Source organism: Strix uralensis, chromosome Z (assembly GCF_047716275.1).
Source record: "Strix uralensis isolate ZFMK-TIS-50842 chromosome Z, bStrUra1, whole genome shotgun sequence".
NCBI lineage: Eukaryota > Metazoa > Chordata > Aves > Strigiformes > Strigidae > Strix > Strix uralensis.
In genome coordinates this window covers 70835111-70862874 of record NC_134012.1, presented here as the reverse complement: position 1 = coordinate 70862874, position 27764 = coordinate 70835111, and positions in this window count along the sequence as shown.

Sequence of the window (27764 nt, the reverse complement as noted above, 5' to 3'; positions counted from 1 at the left end):
CACAAACCTTGGAAAGGTTTGGAGCTTCAGGCGCTGTCATTTCCCTGAGAGAATTCAGGTAGGAATCTCTCTTGTCTTTCTGCTTTTTTGGCAGTCCTCCAGCCCACTATGACTTGTGGCAGTGCCATCTGTCCCAAGTCAGGGGCATTGGCACAGTGAGGAAAGTGCTTTAATTGCAGGACTGTTCATCAGCTTTCGACTCTGTGCCAAGACTGAAGGGCATTTTGGACTTGATCTTGGCTTGATGCTAAAGGTAAGAGAGCATTTTGGATCAAATTCTTACCTTATATGAAGTGTAGCCTTTGGCCCTGTTCATGCAGCCTGCTGGTTGTTTTGCCTGCCAGGACTCATTTGCTACCCTGTGTCTGCAAGGGGATGCAAGGGCTGACAAGCAGTGGTAAAACCCCAATTCCAAGTACAGCAGCTTTACAAGAACTGTGTATCATAGGAAAAATAAACAATTTGGACAGGCACATATGGATTGATGTGTTTGTTGGATATCTACTGTGTTAAATAAGTCTTCTGCTAGGCACTATGAAGTAATAAAAAATGTCAAATTCAATTTTTTCATTTGAAAAAGCCTTCCAAACCTCAGTTTTATTGGAAAATTCTTGACTAGTTGAATCAGAGAGCAAGCCTGGCTCCCTAATTCTCAGCCTCAGTGCTCCTTAAAGCAAGTAACAAATGGTCCTTAAAGGATTCTGTGTTAGTGGGGAATCATGAGTGCCTCTTTCTTGTTTCTTGAGTTGTCTGTTGTTCCTTATAACAGGAGGGAAGCAGACAGCAGTGTAGGGCTCTGAAGTTGTTCAGATATTTGCTTCTGAGAGGGAAATGCTCTGTTGGGAATCTTTGCAAGTAAGTGGATTGTAAACTATTTTCATTATTTCACAGGCGACAGATTTTAGCCCATAATCTTGGTCATAACTGCTCTGCTGGTGAATGTTATATACAGAAAGAAAAATTGGCCTTCAGACTGGTGAAAGGACACTTATAAAACTCAGAAAGCTCTGAATAATCCAGATATACACAAATGCGCACACTAAATGGATATTGGTGCAGTGGGAGACAGGCCCTGCATATCTTTCTTCATCAAATTGCCTGTCTGAATTAAAGACCAAACCCTGCTTACCTGCTCTGGTTTCTGAAAATTTCTATTAGCACAAGTAGTGACTTTACCTGAGCAGTTAATTCCTTCTCTGGAAAAGTGCTGGTGTTGCAGTGGTGCTTTTTTTTTATTTTTTAGATAGATAGAATAGAAAATGAAAATTCTCTTGAGGTCTGCTTCAGTTTACTATATATAGGAACCTTAAATATATAGCGAGTAAGGAATAAACTTCTCTTTCCCCCAGCAACTAAGAGGGACAGTGGAAGGGAGAGAGCATGTAGCAGTGTTGTTCTGTGCTCTTGCTAGACTTAACTGGACTGCTACATAGTTTTTATTTTGGTGCAGGGCAGGTATAGAGTACTACCTGAACTGTGGTGTTTTTCTTGCATAACTTATTTTGGTCTTCCTTGTATAACTTATTTTAGAGCAAATCATTCATTTTTAGGCTCGTCCCACACAACTTTAACAGTCAGCTATGACTATATCACTGCATTCAGTGGAAGGTGTAGCTCTCCCATTTAAGGACAACACCCATAGATGAAACTTCACGGAGTGAGGGTTACTGCCTACTGCAAAAAGCAAAACAGTTCACGTGTCTTCATTTCCCTTCCCATTATAAAATCCAACACACTGCAGCCAAGTGTCCCTGTGAGTCACTGTCCAGTAATTAATCTCTGCTATGCCAAAGGCATTCAAAACCACAGAATAGAATCACTCAAGGGAATACTGTATTAGCTGGAAATTAAAGTTTAAAAGGCTCCAGCTCTTGTTCTTCTTGTGGCTGCTACTTTAAAAATACTTCTAAGTGGAAAATGGAAACTTGCTATTATGGGGAGGAGGAGAAAAAGGGTATTGACTGTTCCTCTATGACTTAAAATGGTTGCAACAAAACCAGGGACAATCATGAGACACTAATGCATACAGTATCTCTAGAAAATAAGCAGCTCATTAAGGAAAGAAAAAATGTTATTCCTGCCTAATTGTTAGGAACTTGTTCTAACAGGGGACAATACCAGCTGGGTAGTTTTATCTCATCGATGGCTTTCTTAATGATTTTTTTAAGCAGTGAACCTGAAAGGTTTTCTTTCAGCATATGCATTTCAGCTGGGTGGCTCCGTGTAACACAGCCCTCCCTCATGCTCAACACTGAAGCTGGTGCCACCTGGTTCGTGTGACTCCTTCTGAAAGGAGCGTCTCCCTGCCTACTTCTTTCTCAGCCAGCTAATAACAGTAATGAACAATAATATTATGTGCAGTTCGAAAACCATTTGAACAGCTTACTAAATAGCAGTGTGTGTCTGGAGAGTGCTAGAAGAGATTCCATTTTACCTGGTTATATATTTTTAATGCATATTCTTAATTTCATGATGGTTGGCTCTGGCTTTCACTGAATGTAACTGCTATTTCTGTAGCTCTTCTTCAGTACTATCAGTGTTTCTGGCATCACATCTGTGCATTTTCTTGCAGTCAAGTGGAAATGCCAGAATCTATTTGCTTGCAGGCTGCTAGAAAAGTTCCTCTGACCTCAATGGTGAGATCTGTTGCCATTGTCTTTGTCCATGTGGTGGTGTTGCATACTCCTACAAAGTGCTGCAATCCCTTACAGTTGTATTGCTTTCCAAATGCTGGGTATTTCCTTGACGGGTGCTGTTTGCCAGAGCATGCATAGCCCCATATGATATGTTTATATTTTTTGTGAGCTCTAACACCGAGATCCATGTTCTTTTCTGCCTGAGGGTTTGGTTTGGTTTTGTTCTAATGGACATTATTAAAAGAGAATCTGAAATTATAACAGCATAACATTATCAGCCCTTCCACTGGACATTTTGGGGCAAAGTTTGTGAGATGCCAGCCTCAGTAGCGAAGTCAGTTTAGAGTTTTGTGATCTAAATATTTGGATGTTTCAAGAAAGAAAGGGGTTATTTCTTACATTAATTCTTTCAACAATAGAGTCCTAGTGGATGCTCTTCCTCCACTCAGAATGCTTTCAATACGTTTTGCCTAGAACCGTGACCTGGTCAGAAATGGCTGAAAGCTGAGGACTTTGACACCAGTTTGCTTCATCCTTTGTCTGAGCTCGGGCTTCTGAGTACTGTTCCTCAGCTCAACACAACCACTTCCAACTGGCTTCTGTGAGAAACACTTCAAGGTACAGTTCAGTGAAGTTGTGGTCAAGTCTTCAGAGAAAAGGAGTGGAAAGTTGTGCCAGCTTTATTCTTTAAGCCAGCAGTTCAGGAAATTATATCTTCTGTCTGTACTGTGCAATTTCTATTGTTTAGCAAATTTTTTACTTTGTCAAAGACTTTCAGAAGCCTCTGTCATTTTCAGAGTTCTTCACAGTCCTTTCTCCTACCAGTCCAAACTGGGCTTATGTGAGGGACCCAGTTAGCACTTACAACTCTAACCTACCTCTTCAACCATGAATCACTCTGCACAGGCTCTTCTGAGCTTTTACCTTTTTTCTGTCTTCCCCATCTAAAGAAAATTTTACAACTTCCCCCCCCCCCCCCCCCCCATATTGGCAGTTAGTGCTCCTCTGAGGATACCTGGTGTTTCACAATCAACTGGTTTAAAACACTTGATTTCCAGCTGCTGTTGTTGCACACATCACTTGGAGACTGCATGAAATACTGGTGTCTTCTCCAGAGTGTGCTTTCAGTGATGCTGTTCTTCTGTAGGTTGTTAATTACTTTTGCCTCACCACCATGTCCTGTTCAGAGATACTTGGAGGCAGAGTTTGACATTGCTTTTCTTCCTTTTCTTTCTTTTCCCCCTGTCCAAATGCTAAGTCAGCACAGCAATCAGTTCCAGCTAGCTGCTCCAAGAACTTCAAGGTACAGTTCCCTGAAGATAGCAAAAGCTTATTTACTGAAGGCTGATGAGACTTTTTTAAGAACCCCCTGTCTTGATTATCGCTTCCTGATGTGAAATTTGCCAAATGCTTCCTCTTCAACTCTCTCTCCCAGCGAAAGATGTATGTGAACACAATTCAGTCAGTGGCTGTGGATGCTCATATCTCTGTGGGAATATGGAGTGTGTGGGTGCTTTCTACCTGTGCTGTAAAAATGTTACCTGGCTCTACCTGTGATAATGTCAGTTGACCCAGGGGCTCTGCACAGAAACAGAAATGTTCTCTAATGCAGTAGGTCGGCTGCTCTAAGCTATTGGCATACCTCAATGCCTTAAAGTAAATCTAAGAGACAGTATGGCCCTGACTTAAGACTCCAGGATTTGGGTCCCTAGTAATTGTTGAACACAATAAAAATATTGTCTTAGGGATGGTCTGTGCTATTCAGAACAAATGAAAAGCAGAATCTGGGCTTTGTTGTAAGTACAGTGTGAATCTTCCTGTGACAGACTTCCTCTGGTAATAGAGATGAACATGCTAAACCTTTTATAGAGATGTCTGCTAACCTATAAAAGCTTAAGCTGCCAGGTCTGGTTCAACCCTTGCCTTGGGTTTCTGTTTCTCTGCCTCCGAAAGCACACATGAGTAGGAGCGCATGTTTTGCTGAGAGGATGCCAATTAAACTCAAACACCAGAGTGGAGAAAATAGGCTTATTTTACTGTTAATAATTAAAGGATATAAACAAATAATGAAGAAAATAAGCAATAAGAAAAATACAAAATTGAAGAAAGACAACAATACAAGGTAATGCATCTAATCATTACTACACAATGGAGAGAATAGTGATTAAGAAAAATACATCACCACTTGCATAATTTACCATCATCCAGATCCACAGCCGCTGGGGAGCCCCAATTGCAGTGAGGATTTGGAGAGCCTTTCCCTGCAAGTGGGAAGTCCTAAGCGATGTGTCCATCCGTAGGTGTGATATCCAGAGTTGCGGCAAGAGGGTCCAGCCTTATATACTAAAAATCAGCAAGTCAGAATGACTTGCATATCTTTTTGTGCAGAAACATCTGGTGGTTTGCCCCACAACAAACTGAGAGCAGGGCTTGGCCAGAGCCCTGGGTGTGGTTGGTAGGGTTTCCTGAAATATCTCATCTAGACATTCTATCAGCATAATATTTTAATAGTTGCACAAGATTTGCAAAAGCCCTTAATGTATATGGTCTGGCATAAATTCTTGGAATATCAGCAAAAAGTCCTTAAAGTGTTAGCAGTTTGTTATAACCTAATGCACTAGTCATTGACTATAAAGGTACAGAGGGTTCATCTTACAGGTCAGCTCTGGCTTGGGCCTATTGTCCAAACCCTAGCACTTCAGCACATGAAAATACGAGCTATGTGGCAAATCAAATAAAAGACTTGTTCTTTTTTCCTGTGTTTTGTTTGTTGTTTTTGTTTACCTTTCATTTCCCTGGGAAAATAGGCCCCTATATTTATAAAGGAGTAAGAATAAGTGGCTGAGAAAGCTCTCCTGCCTTCCTCTATCCCTTCTCACTGAGAGCAGGCTGGGATCTGTGCTGTGGTCTAGACCCAGTCCATGATAATAAAGCAAAGCCTTGGGTATCAAGCCAACAGAGCCTGTAAGAGGAGCAACGTGGTGGGGTGAAGAAACACCCTCTCATGGGTGTCTTTGCATCCATTTTTGATGCACCTTAGTGTGGACACCTCTGAGCGCTGTTACAGTCCCTCTATTTATGAGAAGGAACCTGACAGAAGATGAAGTGGTTTGGCTCACAAGGTGAACTTGCCTCATGGGGTCAGGGTTGGAGTGAAGCTGCTGGCAGAGGCAATGGCTCAAACCTGCAGTTCCAGGACTGTGTGCTCTCGCTCTCAGCACTGATAAGCTGCTCTTTGATGCCCCAACTGACATGGATGCCTGGTTGTAGTTCCTCTGTCTCCTGGCACCCACCACTTCATCTTGTCCCCTCTCCCTTGCCCACACCTGAGGAGGGAGCACCACTCACTCGTGGATGGAGGAAGCACACATGGACTCTCATCTGGGCATCAGGTCCCTATGTGATTTCAGCTGGAAGAAGTCTGGGCACTGCATTTCTGCCTACAATTTGATGGAAATAGAAAGCTGCTGTAAACTTGCCGAGGCTTCAAGTCAGGCTGTGAAAGCACAGGGGCTTCAGGATTGTTAAAGTTCTCACCATCTTAAATATACAACACTTCATTACTTTTTTTTTTTTTGTTGTTGTTGTTCTTTTTTGGTTTTTGCTGAAATTAAGCCACAAGAGAAAGCCAGAACTTGTGGGTGAAATTTCATTTGTGCTGCATTCTCCCAGTTAGCTTATAGCCCATTCATCTTTCCTACCCTTAAGTCATTTGTGTGTCCATCACATTTCTGCAGCTCTTTTCTCTTGGACTGTGTCTTCATTTTGGCTAATAGCTTATGCTATTGTCTTCCTTGACTGTGTCCAAAAAATTTGGAACTGAAGTAAATATTTTTGAGGTCTCTCTCTGGAACATCATCCAATTACATGAGTTTTATAAAGAGTAATGGGTAATGGGACATTGGGACCTTCCCCATGGAAGTGCAGTAATTTAATTCCTTAGGCCTATCCTGGATCTCTTGCCAATTTCTTCTATAACATGAGAGATGCATTTTTCTTGCAGTGAGGAGCAGTTACAAATCGATCAGCCGTGTCCCTCCTGCGTGCTACACCCTTTCTCTCCCCAGAGGCAGTCAGTGTGTCCTTATATGATTCAGTTGTACAACAGCTAAGGAGCAGATCACTCATCTTGTACCCTCTCCAACAGGACTTTGGTGATTCAGACATTAGGAGGATCCTCACAACATGGAGATCAGGTGGGCATCTTACAGCTGCTTTAGTCAGGTAAGTTTGTGAAGTCTATTAGCCCTATACCCTTATGTAGTAACAGCATTTCCTACTGCAGCACCCAGCACATAATTTCTCAGCTAATTCTTCTTTCTCAGAGTTGTAGGAAGGGGAAGCTGCCCCTTGTTTGTTGCACAGCAGACCTACCCTGTTACCTTGGATCATATTAATGAACTTTAGTTCTGGTTCTAATCAGTGTTTTTCTCACAATAGCTTTCTTTTAATATCATGTATTTCTTTAGTCATCCCAATCTAATGATAAGCATTGAGACAGAGGGCTTCCTCTGAGCTATTTTCTAGTAAAAACTGAAATGTTGTTGACACCAGTGTGGGAGGATAATTGGACGTGGAAACAGTATACAGCCTGTGTGGGGTTACATGCTATGCAGGCATCTGGGCCCAAGAAAGAGGGTGGAAGTGTCTTTGCTGGCTCTGTACAGATGCTGGCACAAAAGAATGAAGGAATCTAAATGTTTCTCATGGCCTCTCTAATAGGAGTCAAAAACAGAGTCCTGTAAGGCCCTCTAGTTAAATGCCATACCACCATTGTACTGTGGTACTGTAGCATCTCTTTACTCTTGTTTCTTTCAGGAGGGCAGAGAAGAATGGGTGAGCCAAAGGACCACCATACTGGTGCTGAGAATTGGAGTGCCAGGTTTTCCTTTCATTCATTTTTTCCAAGAGCTGTTTTATTTTAGTGTTGCACTTCTATTGCTCTCAGTATAGCAGAGAAACAGGCCCAGACTTGTTGTTTATGGCTGGTTGGCAGGTGCTGTGAAGTCTTCCTTGGTGAGTTAAGTATCTAAACTGAGTAAAGTATCTGAACCAGAAAAATTAGTGCTTCACTCTTTGCCTGTTGGTATAGGAGTGTGAGAGAGGCTGAGATGTTTAACAAGTGTCATCTGGCTAGGCAAATTCCATGGACTGTGAGCAGTTACGCTGGACTTGTTGCTGTCCCTCTTTTAGCCACATGTGATGCTCAGGAATAGCCCTTGGTGCTCTATACAAAGGGGCTGAATCCCTTCTCTGGGGCAGTGCTTGACTGTTCTCATGCTTTGCTGTCTGCCCAGAAACTCCCAGTCCTAGCTAAGAAAAGAAATAATGAAATTAAACTTAAAATACAATTATCTGGTTGTTCAAATGCACCCATTTAAGTTGCCATTACAGTTCTTGAATTTGCATTACTGATACCAGGTACAGAATCAGCTGGGACCTGCTCAGGTGTATGGAGGAGCTTATGCTTAAGTGTTAGCTGGCAGCAATTGTGTTCTGGTCTGGTTTTAGCATCTAAAACTGGCATCTAAATCAGTCAAAAACTGATTTAACTGAGTAAATTCACAGGCTGCTGTAGTGCATCTACAAAGTGAGTTCTGCCAGTGGACCAAGTTTTAAATTTGTCAGTGGGGCATGCAGTAGGAACATGCAAGTTCTTCCATAACATAACAAGAATATGTTCCAATATACTCTTCCCAAAACCTGCTTTTGGGTCTTATTAGATATGCCATAAGACATAAAGCTAGAGGACTGAATTTTCACATACCACAGCTTCTAATGTTCTTATGTGTCCACTTCTACTCAAAGATTCACCACTGTGTGATACAACTCTCAAAAACGCTGAATACACAGCAAAGAGTTCGGGTGGCCTCAGACATGTGAATACCGTTATCAGAATGATGCCAGCCACGTTACTTATTTTTGTAATAAATTTTTTTAAGCTCTGTAAACTGCACATTTACTTAAAAAAAAAAAATAGTGTTGTCAATAACCCCATTTTCTAACAGAGTCAAAGCTCTGTATTCTGGTAGACACATCAGCTATGGGTTTACGTGCCAAACTTCAGTGTGTTAAATTTTGGCAAGCTGAGGTATCTACTTGCTCCTAATACACTGTTAAACACCACGCCATATTTCTTGTACTGCTGAGGCTTGTAAATACTGATGATATTTGCAAAGATGTGAGATAAGTTATTTCTGGTGCTAGAATTGCTCATTGTACTGACCACTCCAGACTGATGAGGTCTGTGTGGTTCTGTTTTGTTTTGCAGAAGGGGCTGTCTTGGAAAAGATGAGTAAAAAACTTCTGTAGTAAGAGGACTTAAGATAAAATCATTCTTAGTACTTTAAATCATCTGGAGCATTTTGTTTTACAGAAGGAAATTAAAATTACTAGTGTAGCAACACATTAATGCTGCCATTCAATGGAACAAAACAATAACAAATACTGGAGTATTTTAAGATATTAAAGTGTTACAGTTTATCAAGATTAAAATTTTTAATTTACAAAATATTAAAGTCTTTATATAGTTGTACATCTTCTATTAACTTTAACTGAATAAAATATTAAATTGATTTCAGTTGCATAAATATCTCTGGAGATTAAATAATCAAACTAGGACCCAAGGCAATTACATTTAATCAGGTTAGACTATATGTGACACAGATGGCTGGTATTAAAGCAAACCTCCTTTCATATCACTAGTTCTACCAAAGAATGGATAAAAGAAAACAACTGACTTCTGATCTTCCTTTGCAGCTTTCAACTGGGTAGTAATTCAGATGTTTGCTTATTTTGATACATTTAATGTCAACCCATGCTGTGCTGGTATTCTAGGAATCAATCTGCAGATTGACCCATGATTATTAATTTATACAAATGCTTTCTGGCAAGGCTGTTTAACTGAGCAAGCAATGGAAATCTAGGACAGGCTGGGTAATAGGCACTGACAGTGTTGTAGCACCTTCCTGAGGCCACATGCCCTTGGTCCTCTTACACTTTCTGAGTAAGCTGCAGGAAGTGCTGCACCATTGAAAGTGCTGGCCAGCTGTTTGGTGTGAGGTAAAAAAATGGTCTTACTTTGGAATGCTGAGATAAAAGCTCTCTTTTCTTGAAAGATAAATTATACAGTCAACAAAATACTCCTATTTTGCCTTCATTTTGAAACAGGACTTGGTTTAAGAGATGACTAGTTATAAGAAATTTACCTGAAATTGAGCTGCTTTCCTCAGTTCTCATGGCTAAGACCTTGTTTGTGACCTGTTCACATCCCTTTGCCTACCTGCTGGCTGGCAGCAGATCAGTGATCAGAGGCAGTAAAAAGAAGGAAGGGAGCTTCCTTCTGTGTGTTTCTGATTTACCACCAGAATGGGAATCTGAGGATCTTTTACTGAGATACACCATGGGAAAATGTGGGAAGTAGCCCAGCAAGAGGCCCATACACTTTGCAGTTTGCTGCCTCTTGTAACTTCAGTGCCCATGTTGGTTTTCTTGTAATCTCAGGAGGAAACTGTCAAAATCTCACTGTGATCAGAGCCACTAGAATGCTTTACGAACCCATTTTAATAGATGCAAGGAGGCAATATAATGACATTGCTTCCTATGTGAGCACAGAATAAATGATGAGCTTGCAGTTAGCTAACCAACACCAGTTATAGAACTGAATATTTTAATAATGTTTTATTCCTTTAATTTTAATAATATTTACTATCAATTCTTACCGAGTATTTTAATACTACTTACTTTTAGTAATGTTTAGCTCTTCGATACTGCCTCCTATGCAAAAATTAACATTTTATGAGATAATCTGAAAGAATACATCAGAAGTGAATTACAGGTTTGTTCTGGACCGTAAGCTCCCATGATAAATTTTTCTCCATGCTCATATTCCCTGTATTTTGCATAGGGTATCTTGATCTCTAGTTATATCAGTACTATGGCATTTAACTTATACGAATAGATCTACTGACTTTAATATTCAGAGTCTATTACAGAAGTTTGGCTTCAGAGAACACTAGTTTAGAACATTTTTTCACACTTGCATCTAAGAAAAAGTGTCTCTGCAGGCATTTCAGAGTCCCTACAGTGTCTGTCTAACATCAGAGGGTGTTCATACCTGTAAGTGTTTGCAACATGAAGACTTACTTAAGGCCTTGAGCCTTGTAAGGTAAGTGGACCCCACAATGTCAATATAAACACTTGGTGATCACTAAATTAAAGAAAATCTTATGTAAAACAGTTTTCTTGCTTTCATTTACAGAATGGAATGGAATGGAATGGAATGGAATGGAATGGAATGGAATGGAAAGGAATGGAATGGAATGGAATGGAATGGAATGGAATGGAATGGAATAATTGTTCAGTTGGCAGGGACATACAACAATCATCTAGTCCAACTGCCTGATCACTCCATGGCTGACATTAAAGCCCATTATGAAGACCATTGTCCGAATTACCCTTTTTAAGGCACTGACAGGCATGGGGCATTGACCATCTCTCTAGAAAGCCTGTTCCAGCAAGGACCTCCACAGACTCCCAAGTCCTTTGGTAGATGATTGAGAGGGGTCCTGCCATAACATCCATAAATACTTACATACACTATGTATTGCCTGGGGTGATGTTTATCACCTCTGGGAGAGGGATCAGGGCCATCATTTTACTGTACTGGGTAATGTTGACTTATGATATGATTACATCACTGGTCATGAGGTTAAACTGGTATTTATATGCGGCACTGTTGTCATTCACATACCTTGGGTGCTTTCTCTCAGAATTTGCTAATAATCGCACCAAATCTATGGGGAGGACAGGGGGGATACTTTCTCCTTCAGACTAATTACAACAGTTTGTGAGAATTTTGAACATCCTTGGGATATTCAAACCAGCATGCTCTTATTGCTGTGTATCCTGAAAGTGTCTCACATCTTGTTTAGGGTTATGCAAAAATTTAATCAAGTCACCCAGAGATCTGTCCCAAGGCTGGATAGTCATGGGTGGCATGGCATGTGGGACAATATGGGCAGGTATCTAGAGAAATTCTCACCATCAATGGTTTGGAATTTCACTCCTGAACAACTTCAGGACCCTGATAAAGTGATAGAATATTTGAAAGGAAATGTTGTGGCTATCCTGAAGAGGCACAACCTACCACACTGTGCTGGACCCTAGCCACTATCTACCAGACACTGCTCAATAATATGCAGTACCCTCAGGGGGAAGGGAGGGAAAACAGACCGACAAGCACTGCAGCTACCCCAATGTGGTGGTTTAGTCCCTGCCGGGGTCTGAGACCACGCGGCTGCTGCCCCTCCCCCACAAAGGGAGTGAAATACAAAGCCCCGGGGCTGAGATAAGGAGAGGTTTAATACAACAGTGCAACAGCACCAAACCAAACAACAACAATAACAATAACAATAACAGTAATAACAATGAACAGAGCAAGATATCTACCGATACAGCAGTGTGAGAGAGAGATTGCACAACACACACGTTCCCCGAATCTCCCGCGCTTGGGTGCCAGGAGGTGATGTCAGCATGGTATTGAATAACCCGGCTACAGTTTCCCCCCCACTGCTGGGGAAACTTAACCCTATCTTAGCTAAACCAGGACACCCAAACACAACAACGGGCACTGTGACTACTCAAACCCTGGTGACAGGCACAGCAGCTGAACCAGAGGACCAACCTCTGCCAGTATCAGTTGCCCCTGTACAGAATAAGAAATTAAAAAAGCAATTCAGTTCACTCAGTGAGGGATGAAAGTGAACCAGGGTCATCACAAGAGCAGGAGGAAGAGACAGAGCCAGAGATAATCACCCAATCCCTATCTCTGAGTGAGCTGTGAGATGTGAAAGGATTTTGGCTGCCATCCAGGTGAACACATTGTTACCTGGCTGCTCTGATGCTGGGATAGCGGGGCCAGTATTGTGGAATTAGAGGGTAGGGAAGCCAGGCATCTGGGATCCCTGTCTAGGGAAGGGGGCATTGACAAGGCAATTGAAAGAAAGACACAAACCCTCAGCCTCTAGAGGTGACTTCTGTCGAGTGTGAAGGAAAGGTACCCTTTCAAGAAAGATGTTGTATATCATGCAGGCAAATGGACCACCATGGAGAGAGGTATCCAGTACCCGAGGGAATTAGCTGTGCTGGAGGTGATCTCTAATGATCTGGATAATGAGCAGTTAACCACAGATCCGGATGAAGTCCAATGCACACAATCCATGTGGCGGAAGATTCTGCGAAGTGCACCACTGTTGTATGCCAACTCATTGGCAGTAATATCCTGGAAAGAAAGCAAGGGACAAATGGTGGATGAATTGGCTGGCCAACCTGGGCAACACAAAGGAAGTCTCTCTTCCTCCCTATGGGCCTGCATCTCAGTTGTGGAGAAACTGTCCCTGGAGTTCCAACAATTTTAAGAGGATATGTCCTACTCCCTGCCTGCACAGGCCTGTATCTCAGCTATTAGTAGGTGTTCCTCTGTTCCAGAGAGAGAATATAGAAGTTATACACCACAGGGTACCCTGTAGTTTTACCTGCATGACCATGGAGAGGACATGAGGAAGTGGGATGGAAAACCTACCTTGACCCTAGATTTCCGGGTAGGTGAGTTGAAAGAAAAAAAAGTCACAAAAATATTCTTCTTGGAAAGATGCTGCTCCAGTTTCCAGCAGGCTCTTCCCCAAACAGAGTAGAAGGGCTGATCTCACTTCTGATCCTCTTGAAGGGACTTCTGATTCTTGTTTACAAAAAGTGAGTAACGAATACTATAACCAGAATTAGAGGCGCCCTGCATCCAGCCAGATAGAGGAAGGGGACAACTGGGTTTATTGGATGGTGTGGATTTGATGGCCTGGCACGTCAGATCCACAGAAGTATAAGGCTCTGGTGGACACTGGTGGACAGTGTACCTAAATACCATCAAACTATAATGGGGCAGCATCCATTTATATTTCTGGAATGACAGGGGAGTCCCAACAGCTAACTGTATTGGAAGCTGAAGTGAGCCTAACTGGGAATGAGTGGCATAAACACCCCACTGTCACTCAGGAGAGGGTATTTCAAGGACCCAAAGGGGTACCAGTGGGCCTTTAGTGTAGCTGTCTTGGAGACAGAGGAAATTGAACAGTTGTCCACCTTGCCTGGTCTCTCAGAGGACCCTTCTGTTGAAGAACAGCAGGTGTCAATTGCTACCACAACAGGGCACCTGCAGCTATATCGCACCAGTCAGGACTCGCTGATTGCCATCCATAAGCTGGTTCATGAACTGGAGATCCAAGGGGTGATCAGCAAACTCACTCACCCTTTAACAGTCCCATATGGCCAGTGTAAAAATCTAATGGAGAGTAGAGACTAACAGTAGATTATCATGGCCTGAATGAAGTCACACCACCATTGAGTGCTGCCATATCAGACATGCTAGAGCTTCAATACGGAGTCAAAAACATCCAAGTGGTATGCCACATTTGATATCGCCAATGCGTTTTTCTCAATCCCTTTGGCACCAAAGTGCAGGCTGCAGTTTGCTTTCACTTGGAGGCGCATCCAGTACACTTGGAATCGACTGTCTTAGGGGTGCAAACACAGCCCCACCATTTGCCATGGGTTGATCCAGACTGCACTACAACAGGTGAAGTTCTGGAACAGCTGCAGTACATTGATAATATCATAGTGTCAGGCAACACAGCAGAAGTTGTTTCTGAGAAACAGCAGAAAATAGTTCAAATCCTTCTGAAGGTCAGTTTTGCCATAAAACAAAGTAAAGTCAAAGGACCTGCAGAGGAGATCCGGATATTAGGAATAAAATGGCAAGACAGGCATCATCAGATCCCAGTGGATGTGATCAACAAATAGCAGCTATGTCTCCACCAACTAGTAAAAAAGAAATACAAGCTTTCCTAGGTGTTGCTGGTTTTTGAAAAACTCATATTCCAAATTACAGTCTGATTGTAAACCCTTTTTATCAAGAGACTTAGAAGAAAAATTATTTCAAATGGGGCCCTGAGCAACAACAAGCCTTTGAACAAATGAAATGTGAGATTTTTCATGCAGTTGCCCTTGGGCCAGTCTGGGCAGGACAAGATGTTAAAAATGTGCTTTATGCAGCAGCCGGGGAAAACGGCTCTACCTGGAGTCTCTGGCAGAAAACATCTGGGGATGCCCAAGGTTGACCCCTGTGGTTTTGGAGTTGGGGTATATAGAATCAGAGGCCCACCACACTCCAACTGAAAAGGAGATACTGGCAGCACATGAAGGGGTTTGCGCTGCTTTGGAATTGGTTGGTATGGAAGCACAGCTCCTCTTGGCACCCAGACTACCAGTGCTGGACTGGATGTTCAAAGGGAGTGTCCCCTCTACACACCATGAAACCGATGCTGTGTGGAGTAAGTGGGTTGCACTGATCACGCAGTGGACTCGAATAAGGAGCCCCATCCCCGCCACCAAGGAATTGTGGAAGTAATCATGGACTGGCTAGAAGGCAGATTTTGGAATATCGCCAGAGAAGGTGATGTGTGCTGAAGAGGCTCCATTGTATAATAAACTGCCAGAAAATGAGAATATGCCTTGTTCACTGATGGGTCCTGTCACACTGTAGGAAGTCATCAGAGGTAGAAGGCTGATGTATGGAGTCCTATATGACAAGTCACAGAAACCGCTGAAGGAGAAGGTGAATCAAGGCAGTTTGTGGAAGTGAAAGCCATCCAGCTGGCTTTAGGTATTGCTGACCGAGAAAAATGGCCAGTGCTCTATCTGTACGCTGACTCATTGATGGTGGCAAACGCCTTGTAGGTGTCGCTGCAGCAATGGAAGCAGAGCAACTGGAAGTGCAGAGGCAAACCCATCTGGGCTGCAGCATTGTGGCAAGATATTGCTGACTGTCTAGAGAAGCTGGTTGTAAAAGTATGTCATGTCAATGCCCACGTTCCTGAGTCATGCCACTGAAGAATATAAAAACAACCAACAGGTGGATCAAGCTGCTAAGATTGAAGTGGCTCAGGAGGATCTGGACAGGCAACATAAGGGTGAATTATTTATAGCTCGGTGGGCCCATGACACCTTAGGCCATCAAGGAAGAGATGCAACATATAGATGTTCTCAGGATTGAGGGGTGGACTTGACTGCGGACACTATTGCGCAGGTTATCCATGAATGCAAAATGGGTGCTGCAATCAAGCAAGCCAAGCGGTTAAAGGCTCTGTGGTACGGAAGACGATGGCTGAAATATAAATACGGAGAGGCCTGGCAGATTGACTCCCACAAACTCGTCAAGGCAAGTGCCACATTCTTACAATGGTGGAAGCAGCCACCAGATGGCTAGGGACATATCCCGTGCCCCATGCCACTGCCTGGAATACTATCCTGGGCCTTGAAAGACAACTTCTATGGCAATATGGCACCCCATAAAGAATTGAGTCAGACAACAGGACTCATTTCCAAGACAACCTTTTTGACACCGTTTCCCATAGCATTCTCCTGGCAAAACTGGCTGCTCGAGGCTTGGATGGGCACACGCTTTGCTGGGTAAAAAACTGGCTGGATGGCCGGGCCCAGAGAGTTGTGGTGAACAGAGTTAAATCCAGTTGGCAGCCAGTCATGAGTGGTGTCCCCCAGGGTTTGGTTTTGGGGCCACTCTTGTTTAACATCTTTCTTGATGATCTGGACGAGGGGATCGAGTGCACCCTCAGTAAGTTTGCAGATGACACTCCAAGTTGGGTGGGAGTGTTGATCTGCTCAAGGGTAGGGAGGCTCTGCAGAGAGATCTGGACAGGCTGGAGTGATGGGCTGAGGCCAACTGGAGGAGTTTCAATAAGGCCAAATGCCAGGCTGCTGCACTTGGGCCACAACAACCCCCAGCAGTGCTACAGGCTTGGGGAGGAGTGGCTGGAGAGCTGCCAGTCAGAGAGGGACCTGGGGGTGTTGATTGACAGCCGGCTGAACATGAGCCAGCAGTGTGCCCAGGTGGCCAAGAAGGCCAATGGTCTCCTGTCTTGCATCAGAAATAGCGTGGCCAGCAGGGACAGGGAAGAGATCTTGCCCCTGTACTCGGCACTTGTGAGGCCGCACCTCGATTCCTGGGTTCAGTTTTGGGCCCCTCACTACAAAAAGGACATTGAATTACTCGAGCGTGTCCAGAGAAGGGCAACTTGGTGAAGGATCTGGAGCATAGGTCATACAAGGAGCGGCTGAGGGAACTGGGGTTGTTTCGTCTGGAGAAGAGGAGGCTGAGGGGGGAACTCATTGCCCTCTACAACTACCTGATAGGAGGTTGCAGAGAGCTGGGGATGAGTCTCTTTAACCAAGTAATGAGTGATAAGACAAGAGGGAATGGCCTCAAGTTGCCCCAGGGAAGATTCAGACTGGATATTAGGAAGCATGTCTGTACACAACGGGTTGTTAGGCATTGGAATGGGCTGCCCAGGGAGGTGGTGGAGTCCCCATCCCTGGAGGTGTTTAAGTCGGGTTGACATAGCGCTGAGGGATATGGTATAGTTGGAAACTGCCAATGCTAGGTTCATGGTTGGACTAGATGAGCTTCAAGGTCTTTTCCAACCTATATGATTCTGTGATTCTGAACCTCATAGACACCTGGGCCAAAAAGCATGGTATTGAGTGGGCATATCACATCCCCTACCATGCACCAGTCTCTGGGAAAATTGAATGATACAACAGACTGCTAAAAACTACAGTGATAACAATGGGAGTGGGACCTTCAAACATTGGGATACACATTTAGCAAAAACTACCTGGTTAGTCAACAGTAGAGGATCTACCAATTGACGTGGCCCTGCCCAATCAAAACTTCTATGTACTGTAGAAGGGCATAAAGTCCCCATAGTGCACATGAAGAATATGTTAGGGAAGACAGTCTGGGTTAGTCCTGTCTCAGGCAGAGGCAAACCCATTCGCTGGATTGTTCTGGCTCAGGGACCTGGGTGCACTTGGTGGGTGATGCAGGAGGATGGAGAAGTTCAATGTGTACCTCAAGGAGATTTGATTTTGGGTGAGAAGAGTCAGTGAATTAAGTTGTATAATGTTAATTGCAAAAAACCTACCTTGCCACTCTATGTCATCACTACTGCAGTTGCTGTGTGCTATATAGACGGTATTACAATAAGAATGACCCAAATCAATGAAGGATGGACTTTGATGAAACCAAGTGAAATGCAACAGTGATGGAACTTGAACTGGCTTCAGCAAGTGGTGGCCAGCAACTTTCTCAAAATCAACATCTCTAATCCGCAGACCATGGCTATAGGCTACACCAAATACACCATCCATGAGCTCTGGATGTAACATGCACCAACCCAATATCACACACCATCTCTCCTTCCCTGAAAGACTGCTAAAACAGGTGGAGCCCCAAAGTCATGGACTAAATGAACCCAATGGACACATTAGAGGGAAGGCCCATAGACTAAGGGAATGATATCTTTGTGTGTGTGTATATATATATATGTGTGTGTGTGTACAAATATATATCAAGGACAGAGGAAAAAGTGGTGGTAAATAACTGGGAAGTGTAGGATCTGGGCATGATGTAGATTACGTAGATTAAGGGGTAGATAATGTCCTGCATTTGGCTTGTTTGCATTGTGTATTGTTTTGTATCATATGTACCGCATGGTATGATATGTATTGTTTTATTGAGGCACAAGTCTTTTTTTTTTTTTTTTAAGGAAAAAACATTAAATTTGCCTCAACTCCAATTCAAACTTGCAGTTAGTATCTAATCTAGATAGTTCTAGAACGGACATGTGAATCCCATTCAGCCAGCCATTTTCCCCACAGCGCGAGTCAGACCCTACTGCATGACACTGGTATTTACATTAAGAAGCCAGGTGTATGAATGAAGTATCGGGCCTCTCTAAGTGCCACCGGGTATCTCATCCTTAGAACGACTATTTTTTGGGTTACACGGTGAACTTAGAAAGCAGGCTCAACACTTTCCAATGGACGCTGGAGACAGGCCAAGGTGCAGCAGCAGCAGCGGTGTGGGGGAGTGGTGGGGAGCGAAGCACCAATGAGGAGTGAAGCAGCGGCGATGGCAACGAGCGAGGTGACCTCATCGGGCAGAAGCAGCGAGCGGGGTGAGATGCATGAGGACGTGCCCAGGCCACAGTGACAGTGATGGAAGAGGGGGCAGGCCCCGGGCCACTGATTGGAGAAGCCAACATCTGGTGGGGCCAACAACGCGTGGAGCCTGTGTCTGGCCATGTGGGAGATTGAAGCCCATGGGAACAATTGAGGCAGGTGAGGCCAACGGGTGTCGCAGCAGAAAGATGCGTCCCCTGTTCCCCAGAGCCCCTGGCAGCCCTGCTGTGGCTGTGCTGCCACTGTGTCTGTCCCAGCAGGTGGGTGTCAGGCTGTGGAGTGTGCATGGGCTGTTCCTGGAGGTGGAGGGCGACAGCAAGGGAGTCTGGGGGGTGTGCCTGGGTGATCAGAGCACTCTGCTTGGTGGCCAAGCAGCAGGAGGATGTGGGTGGACTGAGGAGAGTCTGAGAGGGAGATGGGATGATAGAGTTGTGCTCTGCCATCTCTGGTTTGCACAAGCCAGCTCAGCGTGGCCTCTACTAGCATATAGAAGGTCCAGGGTCCATTTTTGTGCCAGGAGGAAGGCACTAGGGAGGGATAGGGAGGGGTGGCATCAGGTTACTCCACAGAGCTGTAAGGGGAACCCCTCCTCACCCTCTCAGATACCTTTACACAATTGGGAGGAGGCCCTGTGTATGGTAGATAAAGTGTATAGTGAGATAGAAGGGGAGAAATCTATGCAAGCACTCTCATCAACGTCAGATAGACTGAGCCCTCACCTCAAGAGCTGAAGTAAGACCAGTGCTGATAGCAAACAACGGTGAATTATGGTCATCAGTGACTCCCACTGGAGGCATCCATCTGCAGACTGGGGCTTCTTTTCAGGGAAATTTGCAGCCTCCCTGGGGCCTGAAGCAGGGTTGTCACCAGATGACTGACAAGCTTAGTACAGCCTTTGGACTATTACCCACTCCTGCTCTTTCATGTGGGTACTAGTGAGGTCACCACAGGCAGTCCAAAGTCAATACAAAGTGATTTCAGGGTCCTGGGAAGACAGCTAAAAAGTTCAGAGGCACAGGCAGCATCTACCTCAATCCTCCTCCAGTAACAGGGAGAGGCTTTGGAAGAAACAGGCCACCAACACCTGGCTCTAGGACTGGTGCCTCCACCAAAACTTTGGGGTTTTAAACAATGGAAGCACCTTTGAGGCAGAAGTTACACTGAGAGCCGATGGGATCAACCTGTCCTTATGGTCATCTTTGGACATTGGCTAGCAAGACTGATTGGGAGGGCTTTAAGTTAGAATCAATAGGGAAAGGGGATACCCACAGGAGAGCTGAAGGTAAGCCAAGGGTTGGCGTGGCATTGCCTGAGGTGACAATGCTAGTGGGAAGATTTATGCTGCTCCTGGGAGCATGAACGGCTCAGGAGCGCATCTGAAATGCTTGTGCACCAAGGCAGGCAGTATGAGAAACAACCAGGGTGAACTGGAAGTGTTGGTCAGTTCCCAGAGCTATGGTATCACTGGCAAGACTTAGTGGCATGAGTCCCATAGCTGGAGTGCTGGGCTGTTCAGGAGGAACAGGCAGGGCAGGCGAGATGGAGGTGTAGCAACGTATGTAAGGGAGAGATTTGACTGTACAGCCCTTACAGTTAGTGATGATGTGGCTGAGAGACACTGGGGGAGGCTTAGAGGAATGGGAAACAAAGCAGATGTCATAGTGGGGGTCTACAACCAATCACCCAGACAGGATGTTAGCACTGAAGAGTTACTCTTTAGGCAATTAGGAGAACATATCGTATTGTATTGCTTAGTATGGTGCGTATTGGTTGGTGTGTGTACTGTGTTCTGTCTTTTGTATTGTGTACTGTATTATGCTTTGTGTGTTGTATTTATTGTACAGCATGGTATTTTGATGCTACATATGGCATTTTGTATGCTACATATGGCATTTTGTATGGTATAGTATTGTATTTTAAATGGTATGGTTTTGTGTTGTAGGGATGTTATTGTGTTTTGTATTGTAGGTATGGGATGTATGGGATGGTATTGTATTTTGTATTGTGCATATGGTATGATATAGGGTATGGTATGGTATTGTGTTTTATGTGTTGTGTTACATTTTGGGTTGCATTTATTGCATGTTTGGTGTGGTATCTATGGTGTTTTGTATGTTATGGTGTATGTTGAACAGTTTGCATTTTGTATGGTTTATATGGTATGATATGGTTTGTATTGCATTTTAGGCATTGGATTTTAGGTATTGCATTTTATTTCATGTGTTATCTTTAATGTCTTGTATGGTATGGTTTTGTATTTACTGTGTTGTACATATTGTATTTTGTATGGTTTGGTATTTATGTCTTCTGATGTATGTCTTGTCTATATTGTATTTTGTGTTGTATGTTGTATTGTATGTAATGTATGTAGTTTATGGTGTATGTATGGTATTTATGGTATGTATTGTCTGTAAATTATTCTTTATTTTCTATTGCATTTTTAATTGTGTTGTATTTTATTTCTTCATGTATGTGGTCTTGTATGTAATTTTAAATTTTATCTTCTATTTTCTGTATTGTATTTTATGTGTTGTCTTTAATGTAATGTATACTTTGGTATTTATTGTATTGTAGTGTACATACTGCATTTTGTGTTATTGCATATATGATATGTACTGTTTTGTATTTTGTGTTGCATTGTCTGTATTGTATCATATTTCTTGTATTGTCTGTATTGTATCATATTTTGTATTGTATGGTATGATATTTATTGTATTGCATGGCATGTTATTGTATGACATTGTATTGTGTATTGTATTTTGTATCATGTTTTGTACTGTATGTATGTTATTGTATGTTATGTATTGGATGGTGCTGTATGGTATGGTGTTTATTGTATTGCATTATGTTTTGTATGGTATTTATTGTATGTGTTGTATTGTGTTGCAGTGTATTGTATGGTATGGGTATTGTTATTGGTATTGTATGGTATTGGTATTCATTTGAACCTCTGTCTCTTAGTGGACCAAACCACCATGTTTCTTTTCTTCCCATACAACAGTAGCCCAGAAGTGTAATAATAAAATAAGACACAGGCTGGTGCATACCGATCTATTTTGTTCACCATTAACACTTAGAAAGATAAACTAGATATCGTGTAGCTGTTTCAGGCTGCTTTAATGGTCCACTATCTATCATCATCCTTTGTAGTGACTTCTGAATGCCATTGGTTACATCGACAGTAGAATGGCCTGATTTTTTTTTCCCCTGTAAATTTTGTGCAATGCTCACTTTATTCTGTCTAGTATTATTTAATTTGTATTTGTACCATCTGGACTAGACTGTCTGCTGAAGCTGGTGAAACAACGAGAGCAAAGTTCTCTTTTGTGCTAATGCTATTTATCTAGACTTTCTCCTAACTTGGATTCTGTAATCAAGCCTCATGGAGAGAGCATGTTCAGGAGCGTTTTAAAACAATTTTTTAAAAGCCTTTCCCATTTCTTTGCACAAGAATAATAATGAAGTCCTTGAAAAATCAAGACTTCTGCCACATAAATCTTGCTATGGAATTATTGACACCAAGGAATGAAATGAAAGTGAGTGAGCTTGATTTAAGATGGCTGCGACTTTCATAGGCTGTATGCATTTTACACTCTTTATACGATATATTGAACTGGTATACAGATTTTTGAGAAATTGGTGGTGTTTGATTTTTGTTTTGAGTGTGCATGTTAACCATCAACAGAGTTCTTTGTCATTTTTATATTTTTGAACAGCTGTGTTCCAGAACAGCTTTCAGCTTCTAGGATTTTAACATTTTAAATAATATATACCTAATGTTTTAGTCAGACCTTCTTTTGGAAGCTGGCTTCTGAAAGTGTGTAGCCAAAGCATTATTCCCCAGATTCCTTGAAACTATGCTTGTTGCTTGGAAGAACAACTTTTAACTTGGATTTTGCTAGGCTTTAATTGGTCAAAAAGATGTCAAAGAAGGTTTTGTTTGCAATTTTATTGCTGTCTGTTACTACCATTTACAAACACAAAATGTAGTGCACTCTTCTGTTCAGTAATGACTGTCTTTGTTGAAGCAGTACATGAAAACACCACATGCTGATAAAGTGCAAAAAGTCTTTTAAGACTTTTTCAATATGGGGACTGGTGCAAATCAGCCAAATTTGTAATGACTGTTAAAAATCCAACAGGAGAAAAGGAGATTTTTGGTTAGCTGGTGGACTAATCAACAGTATTTTGTAGCTTAATGTGTAATTTCAACACACCTTGAGTCAAGCTCAGTGACCACAACTCTTCATGAACAGAAGGCAAAGACCTCTATAAATTCTTGCTGACTGAAATGTACGGAGCTAGCTTCTCTCTTATGGTAATATGAAATCTGTCAGCTGTGAGCCATGTTCACTGATGCAGTCCTACTTACTTACTCCCTTTTATTAGTAGTTTAACTAGCTAGGTAAACTTGGCTTAGGACTTCAGTAAGCGCAGAACTCAGCTGAGGAGAAATGCATGTTCCAGAAAAATATTGCTGCTGTTCTTTCACAGCGGTGTGGCTGAGCCTGTAGGCCACCAGTTTACACGTCACATAAAGTTGGTCAGAAACTGCTTATGTTCAATAGCATGTAGAATTGTTAAAACCAAAACCCCAGTAAGTTGCAAAGGGAAACTTGAAAGTTGAATACAAACCTGTGGGAGACAGGTAGAGGAGGGCACATGAACTGAGCATTTGAAAAACATGCCATTCATCTAGGCTCAGCAGTAGGTTATATATGGGAAAGCACATCTTTAGTTGTCAGCTTCACAGAGGAAATGTGGTATATGATGGCTGAGGAGCAGTCCTTAAAGGAGCTAGTTAAGTCTAATGCCACAGAATGACTAGGGCTAGAAATACTCTGCTGCTAAGGAATACAGCTGTCCTAGATGGGGATTTTGTTCAAAGTAGACAAGTGCTGAAGGTTTAAGAGGTCCTGACAAACATGCTACAAAGAATCCCAGAGGCTCATCAAGTGACTGAGCTTTCCTTAGATTTTTCTCTAAGAGATGTCTCATACTTGCTTGAAAATACATGATGCCGTGAGTAAATATTACAGAACGTCACAAAAAGCAGGTTAACTTTAGTGAAAGATATATTTGTTTTTGCTGGGGAGGGGGATTAGGGAAGGAAGGGTGAGTCCTACAAGTAAATTTGGTATAAGTTTTTCTGTTGGTAACAGGAACAAAAATCTTTTTAGCTTCTCCAGTCCTCCAGTTCCCAATTTCTGAGTGTTGAGGAATTTTTATGGTACCCCTCAAGGTGAATTAGAGACATGTTTGTGCTTAAATAGAAAAAAAAAAAAAAAGAACTACTGCAATACACGGTTCTATGTGGAGTCTGCAAAGGTGCCTCAGCAGCACCCTTCCCGAGAGTGGCCGCATGGGACACCTCAGCCTGGCCCTGGGTCCATCCCCCAGCCCAGCTCTGCTGCCCAGCAGTGCCCCCTGAGCTTGGGCCCCTGAACACTCCCATTCCAGGATAGCTACAAGACAATGTTGAAGGTTTTTCTTAATCTCGTCACTCAGCGAAACTTCAGTCCCTTTTGAGAAGTGTCTCTGTCTATGGCACCCCTGCTTACAGCCAGTTTAACCCCTTCTTGCCCTACATGACAGGTCATTCCTTGGTCCCAAATTACCACTGCTGAGCAGTTACAATATGAATTTACTCTTCACTGAGCAACATGAAAACACAGAACCCAATAATTCCTGTGCGTTTGTGGGAGAGGGGTGACAATAACAGCCTGAGGTATGGTATGGACTGGGTATGACAGGTTTTGGGTAGCAGTACCTAAGGAAACAGTGACAGAATCTGGGGTGGTGGATTGATGTTGCATAGACCCTGCTTCAGACTCGCTGTTTTGCTGATGTAGTCTTCCTATAACTAAGGAGTGATTAAAATATCTTCAACTCACTTTTCACTAGTCATATTAAATAATGACTTAAAATGTTCCACAGACCTGGAAATTAGAAGTTCCATAGTATTTTCAATCTATTTCAATCAATGATTTTCTTCGAACTTTGTCAGTTGCAAACTGGGTGTTTGCTTTAGTAGAATGAGTTACAATGGTAACTCATTGGGCATGAAGAATAACTACACTGAGATTCAAATACGCTTCTTGTGCTGCAAACTTCCTGTACTACTATGTGCTAGGATTTTGTTACTGTTTTTTTGTTTGTTTGGTTTCTATGTTTGGACTGTGGCAAGCTGGAAGCTTGTCCAAGAAATGCCATGGAGTTTGAGATGAAACAAACTGCATATAAAATGCTGTTTGGCTAGCAAATTTTCAGACAGGTTGAACCCTCCAGACTTCAGAAACCAGTCTGTAATAAAGAGGGGTAATGGGAGCACATCTATACAAATTGGAGCACATCTATACAAATTCACTGTTCATTTGAGGCAAAAAGCATACGTATCACAGATAGTGGAGAATAGATTTACTTAAATTGCTGGATGGCCGATAGATTCAGACAAACTAACTTGTTTTGGTATTCATTCAGCAAGTTTTAGTTTGGTGTAAAACTTGGCTTTGGCCAGCTGACCATCCATCCTCTTCTGATCATTCCAAATAACATATAGCTGGATAGTTATTTCTGCAAAGGCTGCTGGATCCTTGCAACACAGCACCCTAAGGGTTCATGCTGTCAGGTGATTAAATCTGTGCCAGAAAACACGATTATGTAAGAGCCACTGTTCAGCCCATGTTTCTCACTGTGGTCCTCTTTTTTTGCTTGTCTTGTGTAGCTGATGGAATAATTTTGCATTGGCTCCAGTAGTTATGCTCTTAAAGTTTTCTTAGATTAAGATCTACCTCAATAATCACTTAGTTTAAAAAGACAAGTTTAGCTCTCACAGTGCCTCCTCTTGTTATTTCTTATATCCTACACTTCACCTTTGCTACCATACTATGAATGTTAATCAATTGCTGATGAAGTTAACCTCCTTCACTACCTCTGATTATGAAACATTTACACGTACAAATACTTCTTCAGCTTATCTAGTGTATGAAACTGGAACAGCCTTTGCTCTCTGTGTACTGTACTTCCAAGCACTCCCTTTTCATGAACAATTCAACAGCCCCCTTTATTCACCATGGAGTTCACTGAAAGTGTGTGTAGGAGATGCATTTGTTCTGCCCCTTTTGCCTCCTCCACCTTTTCCTTCTCAGAGACACTTCACTGATTTTTATTCTGAGGTTATATTTTTACATTGCCAGAATTCTTGTGTTTCTTCCAACATAAAGAACAGCCATATAAACTCAGACAGTATTTTTCTTTATGGGTTCTCATTATATTCACACAAACCAACTTCACCTAAAGTATGTAGACTTAGGGGAAAACTAAGGGGAGAAAGTAGTGATATATACAGCTTCCTGTAGATATACATCATTGCTTACAATAATTTGGTACTATGAAGGCCTGTATATATAGTTAAAATTAAGGCCATTTGTGATCTTACTCATGAGTCCTTATCAGGTTATACCAATGAGTAGTAATGTTACTGCTGGGGTCTCATGCATTAGTTTTTGGCCTAATTATCATTCCTATCTTAACCTGTGGGTATACAGTTCTGCAAACTGAACTGTAGAGACTTTATAGAAGACACAAGATGGAAGATGATGAGATTACTGTTAGAATTCTGAATTGCTTGTTCAAATAATCACAAAATACCAACTTCATTTGATAAGAACAAATGTAAAGCAATAGCGTACACCTTGTTTGGGGTTGAGGAGGAGGAAGAGGTTCCTTCGCTTTGTGGTCCTGCCTTTCTTTGCCTGGAGAATTGGCACCAGAATGTCTTCATTGTACTTGGTGATCTTCACCACCGTCCTTCCACCATCTGTCCTTGGCATACATCTGAGAGTGAAGAATTACTCTGGAGAGCAGAGATGCAAACACAATGTTAGGGTGACCAAAGAGGAGAATTACTATATAAGCTTTCAGTGAACTACTATAGGTCTAAGAAAACTAAATCCTTGGCCAGAAAAGGGTGTGGTGACATCATGTTGCTGCATCTAAAAACCTTGTTAAATGATTCCTGTAATTCCAAGAAGTGCATGGAGCACACTAGGAGTGCTGGAGTGTTAAAGAAAGGCTACAAAAATAATTCGAGACTGGAAAACAGGCCTGAGAAGCTCAGTTAATTCGTATTATCAGAAGAAGCTGAGAGGTGACTCATACTAAGGCAGAAAAGAGATGCCTTTAGGGAACTTATAGGACAAAGAGGTAATGAGATTCAGTGACTAGAAGCTGAAATTTGACAACTTCAGTATTAAAATAAGATACAAATCTTTAGCAGGACAACCAAACATTTAAACAACCTCAGAGAGGGCAGTAGACTTGCTATTGTTTGGCAAATTTATAAAAGATGACTTGTCTATAATGTTAATTTGAATTCTGTAGTGTGAATATATGGCTGAGACTTTGATTAAAGATTTTGATAGTAAATCCTGAAAACACAGCAGACACAGATGATGTGCAATCAGTACACTACTTCAGTATTTTATATGTTTATATACACATATAGGTAATTTTGGGCTTTGTGCACATTTTAATAACATCTCAACATTTTGTCAAGTTAATGTCAAAATATTCAAATGACAGCAGCAAGCAACATAAGTGCGTGTCCAGTGCATGCCTGCATGGCACTGACCTTCTGGGGAAAAAAATACATTACATGCTATCTATACTCTAAATATGCTGAAACCCAGGAGAGCAATCTTGTTGGTTAATGACACTTCCAGCTTCTGCCGATATTAGACAAGAGTCCTTCTAGGGAGGAATCTATTGGCCTCTGGCAGCAATTTGTTCTGTATACAAATGAAAGAGAAGAAATAGTGGGGTGATGGATTACAACAGGCTCCTAGAAACTGTTTCATTGCCTCTGTTCAGGATTAGAGTTTGTGAAGAGGAGAGCAAAGAAACGGCTAAGGCTCCCAGGGTTTGGGGATATGCATGGTCCTACAGAGCAGGAAATACTGAACATTCCTTCTCAAATAATGCTGTTGATGTGGTCTCCACTGCATGCAATGAGAATTTTAATGTGCTCATTATTAT